This window comes from Ursus arctos, unplaced genomic scaffold (assembly GCF_023065955.2).
Source record: "Ursus arctos isolate Adak ecotype North America unplaced genomic scaffold, UrsArc2.0 scaffold_27, whole genome shotgun sequence".
NCBI classification, from domain to species: Eukaryota; Metazoa; Chordata; class Mammalia; order Carnivora; family Ursidae; genus Ursus; species Ursus arctos.
The window spans coordinates 38,969,675-38,986,271 of NW_026622952.1; the positions used below are offsets into that span (position 1 = coordinate 38,969,675).

General features: G+C 36.0%; 1 long non-coding RNA gene across 2 annotated transcripts in view; it reads left to right on the forward strand.

Annotated features, from left to right (window-relative positions):
* The window catches only part of LOC130541906 (uncharacterized), a 124,688-nt gene that overhangs the window by 84,682 nt on the left and 23,409 nt on the right, over positions 1-16,597 (forward strand). The gene's annotated exons all lie outside the window — the stretch shown is intronic.

Sequence of the window (16,597 nt, forward strand, 5' to 3'; positions counted from 1 at the left end):
GATACCTGCCCCTCCTCTATTGTGACTGCAATAGCACCAATCTGCAGGGTGTTGCCCCTTACCTTGTTTCCTGAGAGACTTTCCTTGGTGGGTGGGCCTGGCAGTCAGACCAGATGCCTTTTGTTGAGGCTACAGTTGAACTCATTGGCAGGGTACTCTGTTTGTGCTGCCAGCTATAAGGTTTGGCTGCTGGGACTGCAGGTACATGGTGTGTAGTCCTTTTCTCCTCTTCCTAGGGCTGGAGTTGCTTTGGAGGGATGCCTGCCAAATGGGACAGGTTGGATGAGTCAGATCCACAGGAGAATTCCATAGCAGGGTGTTTGGTTACAGCTGGATAGGTGGAGAGTGTCCACACTGGTTTCCACAAGTGTCTAGGTATCTAGGCTGGTGTGAGGGGAAAGAAATGGCACCTGCCATCTCTTTTGTTCTTGGAGAAGTTTCCTCAAGATTCCTGCCTCTCCAGTGCATGTTCTAAGATTAATAAATCTCAGGCAAAAGGATACTTAAATCTCCAAAAATACAGCTTAGTTCAGTAGAAATGAGAAAGTGATGCATCCAGCTACTGATATGGGCAGCTAAAGGAACAAGGACCTGAGCCAGTGCTTCAGGCAGGCATTCGGCAGATTTGGTCCAGTTTGGTCACACCTCCCTGTATCCATGTGTTTTGGTAGTGCCTTCTCATGCAGGGTCTGTGCTTGGGTAACTGACTACTTTAACAAATAGGACATTAGCAAATATGATGAGTGCAGAAGCTGTAGAAGTGCTTGTGCATTAATCCTTGTTTATTAGTGCTCTCAGACCCTGAGACCACTAAGCAAATAAGTCCAGAGCAGGCCTTATGGACTGGAGTATGACAGACACCCAACTAACAGTTGGTCATCCACCAACTCAAATATCTGAGAAGCCAGGCTGTCACAGCTGACCCTCAAACTGACAGATGTTCAGATAACTCTGAGACCAGAACCTTCCAGTAGAGTCTTGCTCAAGTTGCCTACCCATAAAATAATGAACTAAATAGATGGTTGTTGTATTAAACCAGTAAGGTTGAGACAGTTTGTTACAAAGCAAAAGATAAATGACACAGTGTATTTAACCACTTCAATGCTGATAGTCTGTCACAGGATATTTTAGCCAAAAATTAATTTTATCCATAGGTTTTTATATTTTTTTCAATTTGGAAATATTTCATAAAGATAAGCTAGTTGCTATGTAAAGAAATTATATATCCTTATGCATACATTTTTTGTTGTTACCTATGTAGATAATGAACAAATGTAATTAAAGGCTTAGGAAGATTTACAAGTTCTAGGCAGACATTTATTAAATCTTCATTATTATGTCTAGGCACACTCTTTCTTACCACCTTTTATATAGTTACCTGCTAAGTGCACATCTATGCATTTGTCAACTCAGAAGAAGAAGGCCAGCAGTTATGCTTGATTATACAGAATAAATACACAGTGTGAAAATTGAAATTAGACATGCTTATTATAAAATGTGATGATTATTTCCATTCTAGGACCAAATTAAATAAAACGCCTTATTGATCTGGATTGAATTTCAATTTGCTAAGGTTGGTGTCAGCCAACTTCTGTCCCACAATATCTGAACAGAAAGGCTTGCAAGGCCAATAGCCTATATTCATCACAGGTGATAAAAAAAAAAAAAATCAATAAATCACTTTTTACTACAGGAGAAATTTCTGCTTTACATGCCAACGAAGAGTTGAAATGCCAGGAGCAGTTGAAGACTGAATTACTAAACACTTATTTTATCACATCAGAGCATTAATGCCAGTGCTTGATTACAACAAGCAATCCAATTGCATGAATTTGGACTTCAAGGAACCTGAGCTTTTATATTCATTAGAAAAGTTATTGATTCTGGAAAGTTACCACTAATAAAACTACACTATTTTCTCAGGCGTGTTATATAGGCACAGACAGATTATTTGATCAATGATATTGAGCAAAGGCATAGTACTCATTGCCTCTAATCTCTTTTCCCTCCCTTTTAAATTATACATTGGTTTCAGCAGCAGGATGGTGAGTAAACATGGACCCAGGGTAGGTCCTTCTGTGTACAACAGAAAGTTCTTATTTGGCCTCACATAGCTATATATGATTTTTGATAATAAAATTGCATTGTTTTGATAAAAATATTAATAGAAACCTTAAAGTAGAAAAGGACAAATATAAAATTGTTAGTAAAAATAATTATACATTTAGACAAAAGTATAATTTGTGTTGTGGTTTGGTTCTAGCAAAATCGTAAGTTATGCACCTAGCATTTATCAGTTGAATATTTATGAAAAGTTAATGTTTCATCTTTTAAAGCACATAGATCCATAGGATTTGTATAAAAAAATCTGAGATTCCTAGAAAATGGAGTAGGAGGATCCTAGGCTCACCTCATCCCATGGACAGACACACCTAGAAACTAGCCACATCAAAATCAGTAGGAGGGGTGGAGAGGGGGCAGGGAACTGAACTCTTAGTGAGACTAACCGCAAGCAGAGGGTAGACGAGCAGACCCCAATCAAGTATCCCAGGCATGGGGGACCTGCACTGGGAAGACAAGTCCCTATAATACTTGGTGTCGAAAATCAGCAGGGCTTAATTCCAGTACTTTAAAAATCAGTGGGCTTAGCTCTGGGAAGACTAAAGGGAATAGGAAATTGAGTCCCTGCCCTTAAAGAGCGAATATAACAACCTCTTGGAGATACAGTATAGAAGCAGCAGTTTCAAAAGCACCTGGGGTATACAGAGGATTTTTTTTTTTCCATTCCCCAAATCATTTATCTTTTCTGGATTTTCTTCTCAGCCTGTAATGATTTTCAAACTTTGATCATCTTAAGGAAAAGACAAAAAGAAACAAAACAGGCAAATAATACATCTCCAGAAACCTTAACGTGCACACAACTAGTTTCTTCCTTCTAGCTATCACTCTTTCTTCTTCTCTTTTAGCCAAACCTTTGAGTAGAAGTGCCATTCAGGCAACTAACTTTGTCAGCCTCCAGACATCAAGCTAGCGTACGGTATTCTGTTTTGGGGGGAGTGAGGGAAGGGAATTAATTTATTTTTCCCAGTTTTATCAAGAAATAATGGACTAAAAAGGGGGGGGAATTGTCATGAGAATGCTTAGGATCTACTCTTAAAAACTTTCCTCTGTATCATAAAGCACTGTTCAAACTATAGTCATCATGTTATATATTATATTCCTAGCATTTATTTACTTTGTAATGGGAAGCTTGTACCTTCATCTTTCTTCTGTTTCCCCTCTTCCCAGCACCTACATCTCGTAGCCACAAATCTGATCTCTTTTTCTATGAATTTGGTGTTTTTTGTTTTTCATTCGATTCCACATATAAGTGAGATCATAAAGTATTTGTCTTTCTCCGAGTTCACTTAGCATGTTTTCAAGATCCAGCCATGTTGTCACAAATGGTAGGATTTCCTCATTTTTATATATACTTTTTAATTGTTTTTAATTTTAATTCCAGTATAGTTAATGTACAGTGTTATGTTAGTTTCAGGTGTACAATATAGTAATTCAGCAATTCTATACATCATTACTCAGTGCTTAAGTGTACTCTTAATATCCTTCACCTATGTTACCTACCCTCCTCCACCAAACTCCCCTCTGATACCCTCTATTTTAAATGAGTACCTTCAGTTAAAGTTATATTTTTTCAAGAACATTTTTTACTTGATGCATACTTCAGAATACATGGTTCTAAAAGATAGATATATATAAAACATTCCATCCAAGAGAAATAGAATACACATTTTCTTCAAGTACACACAGAAGAATTCCCTGGTTAAATCACATGAAAAAGAGACCTAACAAATATTATAAAGATATATGAAGATTTATTTACTAATCTCAGGAGACTTTTCTAAGAACAAAAGAGCTGGCAGGTGTCCATTTCTTCCCCCCAGTCCCATAAGATAGGTAGACATCTGCAAGAACCTACATAAACACCATCCACCTAGTTTGCTAATACCACATACCCGAGCCTGCATTCTCCTGTAGATTTGTCCCATCCAAACTGCCCCCTTAAGCAGGAGTCCCTCCAAAGCAGCTTCTATACCATCTCATCCTGCAAGCAGCATTAGGTGGGACTGCTACTACTCAAAAATGATTCCTGCCCTGGGGAGAGGGAAGGATAATGACACACAACAGTGCAACAGCAGCCCCGGCAGTGCAGAGAGAGTGCCCTGCCAATCAGTGTATCTGCAACCCAAGCAGATTGTCTGGAGGCAGGCATCTGAAATAACTGCCAGCACCACTCACCAACAGAAACCTCTCAGAAAGCAGAAGAGGGAGAGCGCTCTGCAGTTTGGGGTCATTGCAGCTCCCACAAATTGTGGGCAGGGTATGGTTTGTCTGCAGGTCCCTCCCACCAATGAAAGCCTCTCAGGTCACAACATAGGGAGAGAGTCTTGTAATTTGATGTTACCACAACCCCAGGAAATGGACTAAGGGCAGGCATCTAGTCTGACTGCTGACACTGCTCAACTATAAGCCCATGGTGGCCACAGGCTCCTTAAAAGCCTTGGGACCAAACCCTGCCCATAATAGGCAAAGTGGGCCATTGCAGCCAACTGGACTGAAGGCAAACAAGTACGGCACATGCAACCCGCATATGACACCGCACTACAAGGCACCACAGGAATGCTGCTTCTTCAGGCCTCTACTTTCAAGATCAGGAGATGTAGTGGATTTTCTAACCCACAGAAATACTGAAAATTATTCAGAATGAGGAGACAGAGGAATATGCCCCAAATGAAAGAACAGACCAAATCAAACAAAAGAGCTAAATGAAACAAAGAAGCAATATGCCTGATAAGTCAAAGATCCTCACTGGACTTGAGAAAACAGTGGAGGATCTCAGACCTTCAACAAAGAGATGGAAAATATGAAAAAGAACCCACCTTGGATGAAGAACTCCATAACTAAAATTAGAAGACACAGAAGAATGGATCAGCAAGCCGAAAGACAGAGTAATGGAAAGCAATCAAGCTGAACAACAACAACAAAAAAATTAAAAATGACAGGTTAAGGAAACACTCAATGACATCATCAAGCATAACAACATTTGTATAACAGGGATACCAGAAGGAGAAGAAAGAGAATAGGGGGCAGAAAAAATATCTGAAGAAATAATGGCTAAAAACTTACCAAATCTGGGGAAAGACTGACATCCAGATCCAGGAGGCACAGAGAACCCCCAACAATATCAACCCAAGACCTAATTATTAAAAGACATAATAATTAAAATAATAAAATGTAATAACAAAGAATTTTAAAAGAAAATAGTCAATTATGAGGGGAACTCCACCAAGTCTATCACTTGATTTTTCTGCAGAAACTTTGCAGGCCAGAAGAGAGTGACATGATATATTCAAAGTGCTGAAAGGAAAAAAAAAATCTGCAACCAAGAATACTCAACCATTGAGACCGTCATTCAGAAGAGATAAGGAGTTTCCCAGACGAAAGTTAAAGGAGTTCATACCACTAAACCAGCCTTACAAGAAATATTAAGGTAATTCTTTGAGTAAAAATCATGGCCATAATCAGGAGTAAGAAAAGTAAGAAAGGAAAAAATTTCACAGGTAATTACAAACATAATAAAATAAATAATCAATATGGAAGTTAAAACACAAAGCAGTAAAATCAATTATATCTACCAAAATCAGGGGATTCACAAAATAGAATGATGTAAAGCATAACATCATATACATAACATGTGGAAGCAGGGGAGTAAAAATTTAGTTCTTTTAGAATGGGTTCAAACTTAAGCCACCATCAACTTAATATAGACAGCTAAATGCCTAAGATGTTATGAGCGTAATGGTAACTACGAATCAAAAACCTATAATAGATACACAAAAAATATAAAAAATCCAGTCATTGTCACTAAATAAGCCATCAAACCACAAGGGAAGAGACTAAGAAACAGAGGAACTAGAAAAACATAAAACAAGTAACAAAATGACAATTACTTTGAATGCAAATGGACTAAATGCTCCAATAAAAAAATATAGGGTGACTGAAGGAAAAAAAAAAAGACCCATCTATATGCTGCCTATGAGAGACTCACTTCAGACCTAAAGGCACATGCAGATTCAAAGTAAAGAGGGGAGGGGGCAAAAACATTTACCATGCAAATGGAGGCAAAAAAAAAAAAAAACTGGGGTAGCAATACTTACAGTCTTTGTTTTAAAGTCTATTTTGTTCAATGTAACAGCAGACGAAGAAGGACCCCAATAATGATAAAGAGAACAGTCTAACAAGAGGACATAACAATTGTAGATACTTATGTGTCCTATATGGGAATGCCTAAATATATAAAGCAACTATTAATAGACATAAAGAAATCGGCAAATGCAATAATAGCAGTGTACTGTAATACCCCATTATCAATGGATAGATCATCTAGACAGAAAATAAACAAGAGTGGTTTTGAATGACACATTGACCCAGGCAGACCTAACAAACAGAACAGTTAAAAAATAGTGGAATACACATGCTTTTCAAGTGCATATGGAACATTCCCTAGAGTAGATGACATGTTAGGCCCCAGAACAAGTCTCAATATATTCAAAGAGGCTGATTCATACCATGCATCTTTTTGGACCAAAACATAAATCAGCCACAGGAAAAAATTTATGAAGAACACATATATGTAGAGACTATTTAACATGCTATTAAGGAATGAATGGGCCAACCAAGAAATCAAAAAGGAAACAAAAAAATACATCAAGACAAATGAAAATGAAAACAAAAAGGTTCAATATCTTTGGGATGCAGCAAAAGCTATTCTAAAATTATAGAAAGACAAGCCTACCTCAAGAAGCAAGAAAAATCTCGCACAACCTAACCTTACATCTAAAAGAGCTATACAAAGAAGAAAAACCATAGCCCAAAGCCAGAAGAAGGGAGGGAATACTAATAATTAGAGAAGAAATAAGAATAAAAAATAATAGATCAATGAAATCAGGAGCTGGTTCTTTGGAAAGATCAAAAATATTGAGAAAACTATAGCCAGACTCAACAAAAAAAAGGAAAAAGGACTCAAATCAGAAACAAAGGAGGAGAAATAACCTGACACCACAGACGTCCAAAGATTTTAAGAGAATACTAGGAAAAAGTATAAGCCCAGAAACTGGACCATCTAAAAGTTACAGATAAATTTCTAGACACATATGATCTTCTAAAACTGAATCAGGAAGACAGAGAAAAATTGAACAAATTACTAGCACTGAAATCCAATCAGTAATCAACTCCCAACAAACCAAGACCAGATGGCTTCACAGGTTAATTCTCCCAAATAGTTCAAGAAGAGTTAATATCTATTCTGCTCAAACTATCCTAAATGATAGAAAACCTCCCAGTCCATTCTATGAGGTCAGCATTACTTTAATGCCAAAACCAAATAAAAACACTACAAAAAAGAAACTACAGACCAATCTCTCTGATGAACATAGATGCAAAAACCCTCAACAAAATATGAAACCCAATCCAACAGTACACTCAAAAAAATCATTTAACATGATCAAGTGACATTCATTCTACAGATAAAAGGGTGGCTCAATATTGCAAATTAACAACACGATATGTCACATTAGGAAAGATAAAAATCATACGATCGTTGCAATAGATACAGAAGACACATTTGACAAAGTAAAACATCCCTTCACAAGAAAAACTCAACAAAGTATGTTTAAAGAGTATATACCTCAAAATAATAAAGACCATGTATGAAAAACCCACAGCTAACATTAAACTCAGTGGTGAAAAACTAAGAGCTTTTCTTCTAAGATCAGGACAAGACAAGGAAGTCCACTCTCAGTATTCAACATAGTACTGGAAGCCACAGCAATCAGACAAGAAAAAGAAATAAAGGGCATCCAAATTCATATGGAAGAAGTAAAACTTTCACTGTTTGCAGATGACATAACACTTTATGTATAAGACCCTAAAGATGCCACCAAAAAGCTACGAGACCTGATAATTAAAGTCACAGGATAGAAATCTGTTATATATCTATACACTGATAATGAAGTAGCATAAAGAGAAATTAGGGAAATAATCCCATTTCACTCACACCCAAAAGAAAAATACCTAGGTATAAACTTAACCAAGGAGGCAACAAAACACCTGTACTCTGAAAACTATGAAAGAAATTGTAGATGACACAGAAAGATATTCTATGCTCATGAATTGGAAGAGCCAATATTGTTAAAGTGTCCATACTACCCATAGCAATCTACAGATTTAATGCCAAAGTAGCAACAACATTTTTAACAGAAGTAGGACAAATATCCTACAATTTTTATGGAACCATAAAAAAACATGAACAGCAAAAGCAATCTTGAGAAAGAAAAATGTAACTGGAGGTATCACAATCCCAGGTTTCAAGATATACTACAAAAATACAGTAATCAAAACAATATAGCACTGGCACAAAAAGAGACATATAGATCTACAGACCAGAATAAGGAGCCCAGAAATAAACCCACACTTACATGGTTATTTAATCCATGACAAAGGAGATGAGAATATAAGAAAAAGAGAGCCGTTCAACAAATGCTGCTGGGAAAACTGGACAGCTACGTGTAAAATAATGAAATTGGACCTAAATGTGAGACCTGAAATAATAAGAATCCTAAAAAAAACATAGGCAGTCATTTCTTTGATATCAGCCATAGAAACTTTTTTTTTTTTTTAAATATATATCCTTTCTGGCAAGGAAAACAAGATAAACTATGGACAACACCAAAATAAAGTCTTAGCACAGGGAAGAAAATCATCAACAAAATGACAAAGCAACCTACTGAATTGGAGAAAAAATTTACAAATGATATATCCTAGAAGGAATTACTATACAAAATATACAAACAGCTTTTATGAATCAACACATGCACACACACACACAATGGTCCAATTAAAAATGGGCAGACGACATGAACAGGCATTTTCCCAAAGAGACACAGAAATGTCCAACAGACACATGAAAAGATGCTCAACATTACTAATCATAAGGGAAATGCAAATCAAAACAACAAGTTTTCCATCACCTCACACCTGTCAGAATGGCTAAAATCAAAAATACAATGTATATAACCATTGTTGGTGGGAATGCAAACTGGTGTAGGCATTGTAGAAAACAGTATGGAGGTTTCTCAAAAAATTAAAAATAGTAGTAATCCCACTACTGGGTATTTATGCAAAGAAAACAAAAACATTAATTCAAAAAATATATCACCCTCATTTTTATTGTAGCATTACTTACAATAGCAAAATACGGAAACAATCCAGATGTCCTTTGATAGATGAATGGATAAAGAAATGGTTATATATTAAATGGAAAGAACAAAATCTTGTCATTTGCAACAACATGGATAGATACAGAAAGTATAATGCTAAGTGAAGTCAGTCAGAGAAAGACAAACACCATATGATTTCACTTATATGGGGAAGTTAAGAAACAAAACAAATGAACAAGAAAATAGAGACCAAGAAAAAAATTATCTCTGAAATACAGTGAGGAACCTGGTGGTTACCAGAGTAGGTGAGTGGGGGATGGGTGAAATAAAGGGGATTAAGAGGTACAAAATAATAGGGAGGTAAGAGTATAGCATAGGGAATATAGTCAATAAGATTGTAAAACACTCTGGTGACAGATGATGGTTATAGTTATTGTGGTGAGCACTCAGTAATGTAGAATTGTTGAGTCACTATATGGTATACCTGAAACTAATATAACACTGTATGGTAATTATACTTGAATTAAAAAAAAAAGTTTTAATTTTAATGTAAGGATAGTGTACCACAGTAGGTATGACAAATTCTCATAAAATTAATCAATATGAAAATCTCAGTCACTTGTATTTTTTAGAAAATATGGTTTTAACTGTTTTATGGTTTTCATTTTTAAAATATTAGATTCCCCTTACCAAATTCCACAAAAATCCTATTTTAATTGGAATTGCTTGAAACTGTAGATCAACTTGAGCAAAATAACATCATAAAAATACTGAATTTTCAAAATGAACAAGGGCATACCTCACCATTTATTTAGAACTTTGAGTTCCCTCAGCAGTGTTTCCACTGTGGAAATTTTCCCACATCTTTTATTGAATTTATCCATAAATATAAATATTTGATGATCTTATACAAGGTAGGTTTTAAAATTTTTATTTTCTAATTATCTGTTGCTCATATATAAATGCAGTTGATTTTTGTACTTTGGGAATGTGTCCTGCAATCTTGCTACATTCACTCATTAGTTTTAATAGGTTTTTTCTAGATTTCTTAGAATTTTTTATGTGCAGGGGAAAATTTTTAAATATCTACTCTTCAGAAAATCAGTTGAGACAATGTTCATAACACATACCTGACACAGGACTTGTATCCAAAAGTATGAAGCATTTTTACAACTACTTAACAACCACCACCACCACAATAATAGTAATAAACAGAACAATTGCAAATAAGCTGAAGTTTGAAACAGATGCTTAATGATGCAAGATATATGAACTGCAAGCAGATGAAAAGCTGTTCAACATTATTAGTTATCAGAGAAATGCAAATTAAAATCTCAATGACATATCAGTACACATTTGACTAAAAATCCTAAAATCGCAAGATTTGGCAAGGTTGTGGAGTTGTCAGAATTCTTATATCTTGCTGATGGATTTGTAAAATGGCACAACCACTTTGGGGAACTCTAGCAATTTCTTACTCTTAAATATTAACCTAAAAGAAATGGAAATGTACAGCCTCTAAAATACTTATATAGAAATGTTCATAGCAGCTTTATTCACAGTAGCCCCAAATAGGAGACAACCCAGTGTCCATCAAATCATGGACACGGTGAAACAAATAATGGTAAATGCATATAAGGAAACATTCAATAAAAAGGAACAAACTATTGATAATCTCAATAACATAGATCTTTTTTTTTTTTTAAGATTTTATTTATTTATTTGACAGAGATAGAGACAGCCAGCGAGAGAGGGAACACAAGCAGGAGGAGTGGGAGAGGAAGAAGCAGGCTCACAGCGGAGGAGCCTGATGTGGGGCTCGATCCCATAACGCCGGGATCACGCCCTGAGCCGAAAGCAGACGCCCAAACGCTGTGCCACCCAGGCGCCCCTCAATAACATAGATCTTATGTTACTTTGGGTGTCTCTTCTAAGTAGATGGATTTTTTCCAATTCAGTAAGACAATTCTTGCTAGAAAACTGGACATTTCAGTCGGTACGTTTATTTCAATGTTTGGTAAAATAGTTCTTTTTAAGTTCTGTGTTTTGGTGGTATTTTAAAAACATTGACTCAGGGTAGACTGCTTAGGTTTGAATTTTGCCTTCTCTTGTGTTTTCTCATGGATAATCATTTTCTCTCTCACTGCCTAACGTTTGTACCTATAAAATGGGATAATGATAATAATAAGTGCCTCAAAAGAGTATTGTAATAAATCAATTGGTATAAACATGTTTCAAAGATTAGCAATTCAAAGCGCTATTTAAAGCTTGGTTATAAGTATCACTGAAGCTCTTGTATGTCCTACTTTTCATGTTTCTTGTGTCTGAAGTGATTAAGGTTTTTAATTAATTTTCTTCCCCTTAACTGTTAGGAAGCTATATTTTGCATTATAATATTTACAATTTGAGCTTGTATATACAAGTTATAAAGTTAATAAATATTTTTACTTCTTAAAGACCATAAAATGTTTTATTTTTCATCACCCTTCTCAGAGGACATTTACAATTGTCAAATTTTTAAAATATCTTGCTTTTGTCAAAACCCACAAATAAACATTATTTAATATTTTACAAAATCAAAATATATGTAGATTTATCCTTATATTCCTTACTCTCCCTTCTTTGATGGGTTTCAGAGCTTCCTTATGGGACCATTTTCCTTCCTTTTTGAAGCAGAAGTTATTTTGTTGAGGGTCATTTAAAAGCAAACTTGTTCAGTTTTTCTTTCTTCTTTATTTTGTTTTCATTCTTGAAAATTATTTTAGCTGTGTAAATAATTCTACATTGACTATTTTCTCTGAATACATTGAGGACATTTCACTGTAGTCTGTTGATAAGCTAGCTATCAGTCCAAATTGTACCTCAGTAGGATCTGTCCTTCCTCTCAGGTCCTTGAGAACATTATAGACCCCGGTCCACTTTATATTACAATTTCCAGCTTGTATATTGAGGGCTACATAAACAGTATAGATTCAGGCTCCAAACCAGTAATAGGCCAGTAGATAACAGATTAACCGGGAAAATCTTTCTCTTTTTCCTCCAGTGTCATTCAAGTTGAGACAGCAGTTAAGAAGACTGATTTCCTATTTCCCAGGGTTCTGGCTGTATGTAGGTGGTCTCAGATCACAAACTTTGGGCCACAGGGCTCTTCTTCAGGATATCTTATGGTCCTAGAAGATCTAGTGGCTCCATGATCACTTCTCTCTCTGTGCTTTTGCTCCTGTTTAGCTCCTGCCCATGCAGATTTTCATGAGATGCATCCAATGCTTTAAAAGTTATGTGTGTCTATTTGTGTGTCCCTATTGAGCAGTTTTATTTGTTGTATAGCATGATCTCTGATCATCCAATCCCTCATTTCATCCATTTCAATTTATTAGGTTTGAGGGAAAAATATTAACAAATAAGCATATGTAGTTGGCCTTGAAAACCATGTCTCTAGCTTGGGAGTTAGTGTATCAATTACATTACAGGAAAAAAATGGCACATCAGAATTTCTTTGTCCTAGAAGTGTTATAAAAATAACAAAATCTCCACATTCATCCCCTGTGTATCCATGAGGCAAGACAGTGTGAAATTATTTAAATATCATAATGTACCAGAATTGAAATGAAGGACTATTTTCATATAGAAAACATAATAAAAATAAATTTTCACTTAGTGAGAAAAGTACATTGTTTTATGTTCTGAGATATTCTTGTCCTTTTGTCTAAAATGGAGTTGAATATCAAAAGGCTATTGACAGGGGCGCCTGGGTGGCTCAGACTTAGGTTAGGCATCTGCCTTTCGCTCAGGTCATGATCCCAGGGTCCTGGGATCAACTCCTACATTGGGCTCCTTGCTGGGCAAGGAGTCTGCTTCTCCTTCTACCTGCCGCTCCCCCTGCTTGTGCTCTCTCTCTCTCTGATAAATAAACAAAAATCTTAAAAAAAAAAAAAAAAGCTATTGACAGCTGCCTCAACCCTTTTATTTACTAATACTTAAAAAGCTATTGAAATGTTTCAGCCTAATGATCCGTCAAAAATATCAAAGGTTTTCTGAAGGACACCAAACATCTTTCTTAAATCTCATCTGCCATCACCCCAAAATCATATTTTTACTGTGTTCTACACCAAGGGGTGACCATACACATCGCACCTTATCTGGATCCTCTTGTTTATTACTCTTTTGTGTTTGGATTCGGCCAGTTTTCACATTTAGTAACCACTTGATCATCCAAAAGCTTGCACTGTGTCAGCATTCCATCCTATGCCACCAGTGATAATCTGGCTACTCAAAATGCCACTGCATGCCACAAACTGTCATTTTTCAAAGTCTCCTCAGGGAGGACATCATCCATATGTTTACTTAATATATAAGTAACATAGATCCAGAGTTCCATCTTGGGTACAGCAACTCTTGGTACCAAATACTCGTCATTTGGTGCAAGAGGAGACAGGATTCACTCAAAGAGTTTGAATACAGATAATTAATAAAGAGACTACTTACAGAGGTGAGGCAGGGTTAAAGGAACAAACAAGGGGTGTCAGGTCACCCAGAGACTAGTAATAGTTACCACTCCTTGTAAAGGGACTACACGTGGAAATGGTGTTACCAATGAAGCCCCACGAGGCTAGGATTGTGAGGCGAGGCTACCCAGGAGTAGCTGAGTCTGTCGAGCAATGCAGCTGCCCCCCCCCCCCCCCCGCCAAGAGAAACAGTGGTGAGGTACATTAGAGAGAGAAGACAGAGCCTGATCCGTCTCTCCTTCCAATGGTGATTACAAATATTATGGGCTGATATTGCTTTAGGCTGTGCTGAGGAACTTCCAGAAAACAAAAAGTTTTTGATTTTGAAATCTCAACTGAAGGTGCAGGTGGAAAAGTCCCAAAACTACTATGGTGACTTTAAAAGATACCTTGCATATCCAAAAGTCAGCTGTACGTAGGATAAGTTGTAAAACTAATTTCAGGGATTGCATAATTGTAGTATGTGTTCAATGTGTAATTTCACTGACTCCATTTGGATGGAGTTAGGCAACTGATTGAGAAGAAAAGGGACTCTTAAAGTGGTAGACTGAGTTGAAGACAAGAAACTTGGGCCCCCAAATCCTTTGACTTGAGCCCTGATAGTCCTGTGCTGGCAAAATGAGTGCTGCCTTTGTGTTTAAATCATCCTTGGTTTGAAGACATGCTCTGGGAAGAGAAAACATGGACATTAATGGAACTACAAGATCTTGAAAACGTTTTAGAAGGGAGCTGGCAATCATGAATAAAAGTAACTAATTCTAAGTTTTCCTTGGTCTTCCCTCTAATTTTGAATTTCTTTATTCCTGCTTTAGGTTCTGTCAAATTTTGCTTCATGTGCTTTGAAGCTGTTATTTGTTGTACACACAGTTAAGAGAGTTATGTCCTCTATCATGAACTATTTTTATTATGATATATATTTAGTAACATTTTTCTTAATGTTAATATATGTATACCTTCTTTATGATTAGTGTTTATGTAATTTTACTTTTTTAAAAGAACTTTGATCTGTTTTTATATCAATATGTATAAAATTATGTTTTTATATATTTTAAAATTTATAGATATTTATAGATATTTAATGGTGAGTTTTATTCAGAATATTGTCAGCTCTTCCTTTTACATCTGGTCTGAAAAATCTCTGCTTTTAAAAGTAGTGTTTAGACCATTTATCTTTAATTTTTAAAATGAGAAAGGTATTTTATATTTCCTTCAAAGTAACATCCTGGTACTTTTTTTCCTCTGTGTAAATCCAAGTTTCTTTTTGGTATCATTTTTCTTTACCCTAAAGAACTTTCTCACAGTTCTTTTAGTGCAAGTCTGCTAGTGACAAATTATTCCAGGTTTTGTTCCTGAAAAAAAGTCTTAACCATCATTTTTGAAGGACGGTTTTTCTGTCTAGATATATAGTTCCAGGTTGATTTTTTTTTGTTTGTTTTTGTTAAATGTTTCATTATCTTTTGTCTGGCTTTATTTCTATTGAGAAGTTGGTCTTTGTTCCCCTGCATGTATTTTTTTTTTCTCTAGCTGCTTTAAAGTTTTTCTCTTTATCACTGGTTTACAAAAATTTCATCTTGTGATGACTTATGGTGTTTTCATGTGATTTGTCCTGATTTTACTTTGCTGAGTTTGTTAGATTAAGGAGTTTATGATTTTCATTAAACCAGTGAAATATGTAGTCATTATTTGGTAAATATTTTTCTCCTCTCCCAACCCCTTTTCCTCTGGGATCCCACTGACATTGTGTTATATGATTACTATTTTCCCACTATTTACTGAGTGTCTATTTTTAGTCCCCCCCCCAATATGATTCATTTTGAATAATTTCTGTTGTGATATCTTCACATTTTTTCCTATTTTTTTCATAGTTTTTAATCTGCTTTTAAACCTAGTTAGTGAACTTTTCAACTTAGAAATTATATTCTTTAGCTCTAAAGCTCCATTTGTTTTTTTTTTTAATAGCTTCCATTTCTTTTTATTTTGCCATGTTTTTCTTTAATTCTTAAAGCACATTTGAAATGCCTACCTTAAGGCTCTTATCCACAACTTCCATGGTCTCTGCTTCTTCTGCATCATTTTCTATTGACCAGTATTATCCTAGTTATGAGTCATATTTTTTGTTTGTTCCTTTACCTGCCTAAAATTTTTGATTAAATGCTATGATTAATGGTACCCTGCTGAGTCGGAATTTTATGGCTTGCCTGCCTGCCTGCTTTCCTTCCTTCCTTCCTTTTTTAGAGCCAGTGAGAACGCATGAGCAGTGGGGCGGGGGGAGAAGGAGAGACAGAATCTTAAGCAGACTCCATACCCAGTGCAGAGCTTGTTGCGGGCTCAGTCTCACAACCCTGAGATCATGACTTGAGCCAAAATCAAGAGTCAGACACTTAACCAACTGAGCCAGTCAGGTGCCCCCATCTTCCTTTAAAGTGTTCAGATTATTTTAGCAACTGTTTAAATGACATGTAGATCAGCTTGACTGTTTAAAAGTTTTCAAATTTTCTTAGGTAGGTTTAGATCTTCATTCCCTAGTATTCCATCAATAATTATGTTATGTTACATGGTAAAGGGGCTTTGCAGATACAATTACCGTTATTAATCAGTTGACCTTTAGATAGGAAGGTTATCCTAGATACTCTATGTGAGCCTAAATTAATCACCTGAACCCTTTAAAAGAAGAAGGGAAAATATTAGAGATTATAAGTATCAGAAAGATTAAGCATGCCATTACTGGCCTTGAATATGAAGAAAGCCACAAGCCAAGGAATGTGGAGCGCCTCCAGAAGCTGAGAATGACCCCATCCAACAGTCAGCGTAGAAACA